General features: G+C 42.2%; 1 long non-coding RNA gene across 3 annotated transcripts; it reads right to left on the bottom strand.

The window, feature by feature from the left end:
• Window positions 1-1,277: 1,277 nt before the first annotated feature.
• Window positions 1,278-9,387, bottom strand: LOC137488821 (uncharacterized). 3 transcript variants are annotated; one of them, XR_011008063.2, is made up of 6 exons: window positions 9,343-9,387; window positions 2,418-2,475; window positions 2,235-2,328; window positions 1,954-2,111; window positions 1,759-1,854; window positions 1,278-1,584 (listed from the first exon to the last, which is right to left on the bottom strand). It is a non-coding gene; the product is annotated as an uncharacterized lncRNA (long non-coding RNA). The 3 variants fall into 3 exon arrangements; XR_011008064.2 differs by lacking the exon at window positions 9,343-9,387 and adding an exon at window positions 3,432-3,714 and having other exon boundaries at window positions 1,349-1,584; window positions 2,220-2,328; XR_012397220.1 differs by lacking the exon at window positions 9,343-9,387 and adding an exon at window positions 3,432-3,714 and having other exon boundaries at window positions 1,349-1,584.
• Window positions 9,388-9,829: the final 442 nt, after the last annotated feature.

Genomic DNA, 9,829 nt, shown 5'->3' with positions numbered 1-9,829 from the left:
TGGATAAAATATGTTAATTCTTATGGTTTAATTAAAAGAAATAGATTTTTGGAAATCACCAGGCGACCCCCCCTTCATTGCCCTGCGACCCCTCGGGGGGTCCCCACCCCTACTTTGAGAACCACTGCACTGTAATCCCGAATAAGTTGACAAAACTCAAAAAATTTGAGGTAATCAGTTACGTCAAATTTTTTAATTTATGAAATTATCTATTTTAAGTAAACAGAAACATTAAGTTTTGAGTTTGTTGTACTCATGCAAGACACTTCACCTAACTTAAAATACCCAAGTTACTCACTACTTAGTCACCCAGCTCATACATTTTAATACCAATTAACTTAATTGCTTTAATTTCTTTCAACTTTAAATACTTAAATCACCCAGCTCATACATTTTGATAGCATTTTTTAAAAATTAACTTCTCCATCGTCTGTTTCACAAATAAAATTAGCCATTATTTTAATCTTTAAACCCCATAAATCTGTCAAAATAAATCTGTAATTTAAAACACACAGACAATACCATTTTAGACATTTATTTTTAAAGAAAAAATGTCCAACAGTACTTTCAAATTTGTCTCCTATGCAATTACAAATGTCTTAAAACGATAAAAACTATTAGACATAAAGAGATTGAAAATGAACACTATTCTAAAATTAATAAAAATTACCCACAATGTAAATATGATATCAGACATAAGAGCCTCAAGAAAAAACAACTATAAGTTTGATAAAATTTAATAATACATTAATAAGTGTAAAACTTAGTCTTAAGGCATTCGTTAAAAAAATAATAAGTGCACATTCTGTGAAGTGACTCGTTTAGTGTAAACTACACAGAAACTGTATATATATATATATCTCGTTGAAGTCAGAATTATTCGCCCCCATTTATTTTTTCCCCCAATTTCTGTTTAACGGAGAGCATATTTTATATATATAAAATTTTATATATTTATATTATATAATATACTTATTCCAAACCTGTTTGAGTTTCTTTCTTCTGTTGAACACTTAAAAGGTTATTTTTGACCAAAAAAAAAAAAAAGCTGAGACCTGTAACCACCGATTTCCACAGTATTTGTTTTCCTATTAGAAAGTCAGTGGTTACAGGTTGTCAGCTTTACTTAACTTTTGTGTTCAACAGAAGCAAGAAATTCAAGCAGGTTTGGGACAAGTGAAGAGTTAGTAAATGACAGAATTTTACATTTGGACAAACTATCCCTATATATAATAAAATGCATACTTACCAATTAAAGGTAAATAAATGTTTTGAAGTTACTACCCCAGAGACAGTCTTTATTAAGTAAAAAAAAAAAAAAAAAAAAAAGCTCTACATTAACTCATTCTTTAAGGTTTCCATGCTACGAGACTTTTTATTTTCCATCATCCATGCCAAGCAAAACTTTTTGCACAAGTTCAAAGTCCTTTACTATATATTATGTGAAGAGCATACATTAATCCATACAAGACAAGAAAGGTCTGGAAGTGTGCTGTGGGTGGTGTCCAATCATTCTTCAGGACAACAGAGACCCTCAGTGAATGCAGGGCCAATAAAGCATCTTCAGTCAGCAGGATTATCAATCTAAAAATATAATTCAAGCATATTAATGTAAGGACAGTATCACAATGACTGAGCCAATATTATATGATTCATCAACTATTCGTGATTACAAATATGTTATTAAGTAAAAGTTTTCAAAACTTTCATCTTTTCATTAAACATGCCTAATTGTGAAAAGAATGAATCAAGTCTTACCAGGGTGTTCCTAAAGAATCTTAAGTCACGCTCACGCAGCAAGACCAAAAGACCTCTGATAACAGTAGTCCGTCATGAACTGACATCATGCAGTTCCTGGAAATCAAGAATCAATTTTTTAAAAATTAAAATAAAATAAAAAAAAAATTCAAATTATATTTTAATGTATACTTTAACACGTGACCCCAAACATACCTGCTCATCATAAACCTTTAAAAGATTAGCCAGGGAATCTGCTGTCTTGCCAGTTTTGGATGCTGTTTGCCTTAAAATTGTCATCAAATGAATTAGGTGGTGGTCCAGTTGTGCAAAGAATTTGTGGGGAAAATTCTCATTTGTAACATGTTGGTACTCTGCAAACAGCAAAAAGAAACAAGAGAGAATTTCATAAAACAAACCCACACCACAAAATATACAATTCTAGAAAAAATGTATTAATATTATTATTATGTTTCATTTACTTATCTATTTTTTACCCCAGATGAAAATCAGGTGTTGATCAGATGTTGAAAGCAGGATCTTCATGTTGTAAACTGAACTCAAGGTCTAGCTGAAGTTTCACTTTCCTTGCTGCAAAAGTATCATTGATAAATACACTGTAATATTTATTTTATCTGGATATGCCAGGCATAGTAGTTCAAAATAAATATTTTACCCACCTTTCACATGCCTCCATTTAAGAACCTATCTGTAGTCAGCAACACCCGACCTTCAATTCTGTATGTACACAAAGTCACAGTGTCATTTAGCTGAGAGTGGAAGTAGTACAATTGCATGATGTCTAACGTTAACCTCCAAAATGGTTAGCAATAGAGCTGATTATCATGTTAGTTGCTTTGATTCGATGAACACAGATTTAATTTAAACAGTATTGAAATTTCTAAAACAGAATAGGACGACAAAGAAATTTAAGGCCTGATTTTAAAAGCTTGAAATAACAAAACTTACCTTATTGTCTAAAGATGTTAAAATATATTCTAAAATATTTATATTTTTAAGATATAAATATATTTTAAGCTACAAAATTTGCACATCAGAAAACTATGTCTTGTTTACCATGTCTTAAATATTTTGTTTTGTTATTATTTAATTTAATAACATAATTTTGTATTAATGTGTTATAGATATGCATACTTTGTTTTTTAGGCTGTTTATATTCTCTCCAGAGTAAACATTTTAAAAAATAGATTGAAAAAAAAACAAACTTTTATCATACCTTTAAAATACATTTGACCTAAATGACATTTAAACTCACTTAACTGATCGCATTAATCAGGTAATCATTGATATGCAGAGATGTCGTCTTAAGCGCAAGGAAATATTAAGTGTTGATCAGTGCTGGTGATTGAGGTAAAGTTAGTTTTATATTTACACATTCAGACTTTCTCCTTAATAATATAATTTCAGAAAGGTAATTTTTGCATATTCTTAATGGTGAAATCATATTAGCAGCCAATGACTTTCAAAGTACAACATTGTTCAGTCAAAAAAAATAGTGCATTTAGTGTAATATTGTTTTCATGTCATACTTGCATGTGATTTCAGAACGAATAGACAAAGTACCATGGTAAACAATTTATGGAGCGAGTCACAAGTTGTTACTAAATGAATGTATGAATATAAAACCAACTTTACCTCAATGTGGTAGTGTAAATTGAAGCTCTGCTCTGTACCTGCTCAGGTGAGGAGCGCAGCTTAAATGTTCTCCGTCAGGCTATCCTCATACATGGATCAGCAAGCAATGTTACAATGTGACAATGTGACAGAGTTAAGTTTTGAGACTACGTTTTTGCGCGTCATCAGAAAATACCGTTTAGGGATTAGGCGGAGATCATTTGAGTTATGATTAACGTTACGTTTCTTGCGCCTTTCGTTTCCGAAGTGCCTACAGATCGCGAAGATAATACCACATTCACACACTGGATGGAGTTCAGCGCAGCGCCATGACATGCGGTTGTGAGAGCGTGCGTCTCCATGACAACTTCAGCACAGGCTGAGAAAAGGCATACTCGCGCCAAGATTTAAATTTTTTTTGAAAAATGTAATCTGCCGATTTTAAATATTTTTGTCTTTATCACACTCTGTTAAAATTCAGAGTTAACACATTACAACTAACGCTAACGTTGCACTGATTCTAACTTTTTAAACGTCTCGGGTTATGTATGTAACCATAGTTCCCCGAGAGGGAACGAGACACTGCGTCTAACCAGAACGCTAGGGGAACACCTCTTTTATACGCGTCTTGAAGCACATGTGAAATCAATCTAATGTAATTAAGCAGGTGTCGTCAGACCAGAGAGTATAAAAGCCTGTACTGAGCATTCAGTATCAACTTCGAATTTGCTTGAAAGAAGTAACAGGCAGAAGAGAGTATGGCGGAATACGCAGTGTCTCGTTCCCTCTCGGGGAACTATGGTTACATACGTAACCCGAGACGTTCCCCTTCTAGGGAACTTCAACACTGCGTCTAACCAGAACGCTAGGGGAACGCAATACCCACTAGGCCAGACTCACTGCTGACTGTGAACGCACACTACGCAGTGAGAATAGAGGACCCTGGTGAGGGGTCTACATCGAGTTGATAGTGACGCACAAATGTATGTGGAGTCGACCATCCTGCCGCCAAACAAATGTCAGAAAGGGCTGAGCCCGAAATAGAAGCTTTGGAGGCCCCGACAGCCCTTGTGGAGTGGGCCTTAACAAATTTAGGTGCAGGGCGTCCAGCAGCCTGATAGGTAAATGAGATAGTCTCAACTATCCAATTACTTATTGTCTGCTTATTTGCCGGACTCCCCCTTTTTGAGGGTCCGAAGCAGACCAGTAACTGTTCACTCTTTCTCCAGTTGATAACCCGGTTAACATATGTATTCAGAGCTCTAACTGGGCAGAGTAAGTTTAACTTCTCTTGGTCCGACGACTGAAATGGGGGCGGGTTAAAGGCCTGTAGCACAGCAGGTCTCGCCACATGAGTGGGCACCTTAGGCACGTACCCCAGTCTGGGATAAAGAAAGGCTTTGGACATGCCTGGAGCAAACTCCAGAAATGAAGGTGCAACCGACAAAGCCTGGAGGTCACCAACCCTTTTTAAGGAAGAAATAGCTAATAAGAAAGCTGTTTTTAGTGTCAGAAACTTATCTGACGCCTCCTGCAGTGGCTCAAATGGGGGAACAGAGATGCCCTCGAGCACCAATGTTAAATCCCATGTCGGTACCCTGTGTGTGCTGACAGGCCTTAGCCTTATGGCTCCACGAAGGAAGCGACGAATTAGCGGATCCTGTCCTAGTGACTCATCATCTAGGGGAGAACGGTAGGCCGCTATAGCTGACACGTACACTCTCAGAGTGGATGCAGCTAACCCAGCAGACAGGCGATCTTGGAGAAATTCCAGCACTGAGGCTACCTGGCAGCTGACTGGGTTCAGCTGGTGTTCTCTGCACCAAGCTGAAAAGAGAGCCCATTTTAGGGCATAAAGCTTCCTTGTGGAGGGAGCCCTGGAGCTTAGAATGGTCTGAGCAACCTCGGTTGACAGTCCATACTCTATGAGGTGGGCCCCCTCAGAGGCCACACCCACAGTTTCCACAGGTCGGGTAGGGGATGAAGTATCATTCCTCCCGCCTGGGACAGAAGGTCCCTCCTGATGGGGATCTCCCACGGGAGATCCGCCAGCAGGGCTATGAGGTCCGAAAACCAAATCCTGGTAGGCCAAACCGGGGCTACCAGCAGTAACTGTACTCAGTCTTGACGGACCCTCTCCAGGACTCCTGGGAGCAGAGCGATCGGGGGAAAAGCATACAGACGTAGCCTCGGCTATGTCTGAACCATGGCAACCAGTCACAGAGGGGCTGGATGCGAGAGAGAAAACCATAGTACGCAATGCGTGGTCTCTTGGGAAGCAAACAGGTCTACCTGCGCTTTCCTTAATCTTTCCCAAATGGACTCCACCACCTCGGGGTGAAGAAGTTTCCATTCCCTGGATCTCACCCCCTGCCTCGACAGGAGATCTGCTCCCATGTTCAGATGGCCCGGGACATACATTGCCCTGATGGACAGGATTTTGTTCTGGGCCCACAGGAGGATCCGATGTGCTAGTTTGCATAGCATTCGAGACTTCAGACCCCCCTGCTGGTTGATGTAAGCGACCACCAATGTGTTGTTCGTGCAGACTAAAACATGATGGCCCCTTAGATCTGGGAGAAAGTGTTTTAAGGCCAGAAACACGGCCATCATCTCCAGGCAGTTTATGTGCCAGTAATGATGATGTTCTCCCCATCGTCCCACTGCGGGAAGCCCCCTCAGGGTTGCTCCCCAGCCCGTTAGAGAAGCATCTGTCATAAGCATGACGCGATGACAGACAGCCCCCAACACTAGGCCCTGGGACAGGAACCAGGGCATTTTCCACATACTTAAGGCTCGAAGGCAGTGCCGCGAGACCTTGATCATGCGGATCAAGCCCGTTGCTCCCTAGCCCGTCAGAGAAGCATTTGTCATAGGCATGACGCGATGACAGACAGCCCCCAACACTGGGCCCTGGGACAGGAACCAGGGTATTTTCCACATACTTAAGGCTCGAAGGCAGCGCCGCGAGACCTTGATCATGCGGAAAGGATTCCCCTTGAGGGAAAACCCCCTGGATTTGAGCCACCACTGCAGGGGTCTCATGTACAGCAGACCGAACGGAATCACGCTGGCTGCTGCTGCCATGAGACCCAACAACCTCTGAAAGTGTTTCACAGTGATGAACTGGCCTAGTTTGACTCTGTGTACGGTTGACTGAATCGAAGCGATTCATGGCGGGGACAGACGTGCTCGCATCGTCATGGAGTCCCATAGCACACCTAAAGAAATGGTCGTCCTGGCTGGAACAAGCACACTTCTTGCGGTGTTTAACCGAAACCTCAACCTTCTGATATGGGTGAGAACGACATCTCGATGCCGAACTGCCATATCGTGAGTCTGAGCTAGAATTAGCCAATCATCTATGTAGTTTAGGATACGTATCCCCTGCATACGAAGTGGAGCTAGTGCCGCTTCGACTATTTTGGTAAAGGTTCGAGGTGACAGAGCTAGGCCGAATGGAAGAACCCGATACTGGAACGCTTCGCCCCCGCCGCGAACCTCAGGTATTTCCTGTGTTGGGGAAGGATGGAAATATGGAAGTATGCGTCTTTCAGGTCTATCGTCACAAACCAGTCCTCGGACTGAATTTGTGACACCACGTTTTTGATGGTTAACATCCTGAACCTGAGGGCCTCGACGGACCGATTTAGATTTCTCAGATCTAATATGGGACGCAATCCCCCATCCTTTTTGGGAACTATAAAATACCGGCTGTAAAACCCTGACTCTTTGTCGAGTGGGAGAACACGCTCTATTGCGCCTTTTATTAATAAGGCCAGTACTTCCTGTTCCATAACCAGAGCCTGTTCTGGCTTCACTATGGTGGGTGCAATACCGTTGAAGCGAGGTGGGCGTGCACAAAACTGTATTTTGTAGCCATGTTCTACTGTGAACAGGACCCACTGGGACACCATCGGCAGGTGTTTCCACGCTGCCAAAAAATGTGCTAGGGGTACCAGCCTCTCGAGACTGGCCTCTGGTTGTTCTTTGACCCCCCTGCAGAGGGGGTGGGGCCCCCAATGCCCTCAGACACTGAGGAACGCCCACCCCAGGAGACACAGAGCCCCCCACCAGCATACGTGGTGAGGTGGTCTCTCCCTTTCTCCGCGGACCCTGGTTCAGTGAGAGCGCTGAATGGTGCTCTCGGTGTCCAGGGGGGGCCCTGGAAAGCCTGACTCCCAACACGTCAGGACTTTGTTTTATCCTTTGTACTTTATGATATGAGGAGCTGGTTGACGGCTGGCCCTGACTTTTTGATCTTGGGGGGAGAAAGTCCCCGAGGGAGCTAGAGCGTTTTTTAACTCTGTCGAGGGATTCGGCGACGCGATCAACGGCGTCACCGAAGAGCCCTGAGCTCGATATTGGAGCGTCCATAAGAATAGCTCTATCGGTTTCTGACACTTCTGCTTGTGTCAGCCAGAGGTGCCGCTCAGTAGCCACCAGGGTAGCCATAGATCGCCCCAAACTAGAGGCTGCCTCTTTAGTAGCTCTTAAAGCTAGATCTGACGCCCGAAGAGCTTCTCGAAGCTGTTCGGGTGTTGCTCCCCCACCATCTAGGCACTCTTTAATTAGGTCAGCCTGATATGCCTGCAGCACTGACATGGTGTGCAGGCATCCAACAGACTGACCAGCCGTCATATATGCTTTACTGACTAGACCCGATGTTACTCTTAATGGTCTCGACAACAAAGGAGGGACCCTTGCAGATTTTAGATCTGAACGACGATGACACGCTAAGTCCTCTTCTATCATTGGCATTACTGTACATGCCTTTTCCCCTAGCCCACGAACTGCTGAATAAATAGCTGTTTTTGGTGTCATTAACCATGCTGAATACGGATTTTTCCATGATTTAGAAACCGCATCATGTAGTTCGGGACAAAAGGGGAGGTCCCTTAGTGGAGGATCTACTCTGCTGGGTAATTCTCTCTCATCCAGCATTCCTGTCAGACGCAGCTGCTGCTGCTCACGTGCTGGCTGCCAATCTATTACTTCGAACCTGTCAGCAGCACGTGAAATCACCTCCACTAACTCCTCATATTCCACTGACTGGGGCGGCAGATTCCCCGACCCTCTTTTTATTTGTTGCTGCGGCGCCTCGGTTTCCTCGGAAACGGAGGACGCCGCCCTCCCACGAGGCGCAGAAGAAACCGCAGAGCGTGCTTCTGACGCTCCCGAAGGAGGATTAGATCTCATGGATCCAGAGAGAGAAAGGACAGAGTCCGTCTCCATCTCATCCGCCAGATCTAGCTGCGAACCCCACGACCGAAGTCGACGCTCAGCCTCAGCACGAGCGGGACCCGAACCGCGAGGAGCGTGCGCCACGGGAGCTTATTTAAAGAACTCTCTCCGACTGCGCAGCTCTTTACGGGAGAGAACGTCACAGTGTCCACAGTCAGCATTCTCAAATGCTACCAGGGCATGCTCTTCTCCCAAACACTCTAAACACAAATCATGTGAGTCACCAGCCGTAATAAAGCGAGGGCATGGAGGCACACAACGTTTAAAGTTTTTCTCTGCCATACCAAAATAAAAAAGTAAGTTGTCAGTTTTTTTGTATTTTGTGTATGCAAATCAGTAATGAAAGTTCACAGAAAGAGGGTGTATTTTCACGTGCGTGCTTCTTGAAAGCAAAGAAGTTGATACTGAATGCTCAGTACAGGCTTTTATACTCTCTGGTCTGACGACACCTGCTTAATTACATTAGATTGATTTCACATGTGCTTCAAGACGCGTATAAAAGAGGTGTTCCCCTAGCGTTCTGGTTAGACGCAGTGTTGAAGTTCCCTAGAAGGGGAACAGTAATGTTAACGTTAGTTAGCAACAAGTGAGGCTAAACATGTTTTCTTTAATGTACGACATGTAAACGCACCCTGATTAACTCTACATTACATTGAACTGTTACTGTGATTATATTAATTAAAACATACATTTAATATTTCTTGGATTTGTAAATATTTTACTTACTGTAGTGTGAAGCGATGCCGATCCGCCATCTTGAAAAAAACGAATGAAGCATGAGCACGTACGTGAACCTGGATGACGTCAGACGCAAAATCACTGGGCTGACAGATTTTGAGTTAATGAAACTTTAAAGAGACATTTTGTATAAATTAAACCCAGCAGAATTGTTCACCTTACTTGAAAGATTACATTTTTTCAAACTCAAAATAAGAAAAAGTTCTAAATACTCATCAAGGTTAATTAAGATAAACGAATTTTAATGATTTAAGTTAATAGAACTCAATTCAATTAATTAGTTACAGCATTAGGGTTTACAGTGTGATGTAGACGAAGTCATAGACTCAATAAACAAGCAAGTAGCAAGACAAAAAGATCAAGATGCTCTTATTTATTTATCTTATATAATCGTAACACTTTAAAATAACTACATAATTGTACTTGCATACTTTGTTACTGATTAATTTTTCATTCATAAGGGATTTGTAAAGCA

The sequence above is a fragment of the Danio rerio genome, chromosome 21 (genome assembly GCF_049306965.1).
Source record: "Danio rerio strain Tuebingen ecotype United States chromosome 21, GRCz12tu, whole genome shotgun sequence".
Lineage (NCBI taxonomy): Eukaryota > Metazoa > Chordata > Actinopteri > Cypriniformes > Danionidae > Danio > Danio rerio.
This window is presented reverse-complemented; position numbering and strand designations above follow the sequence as displayed.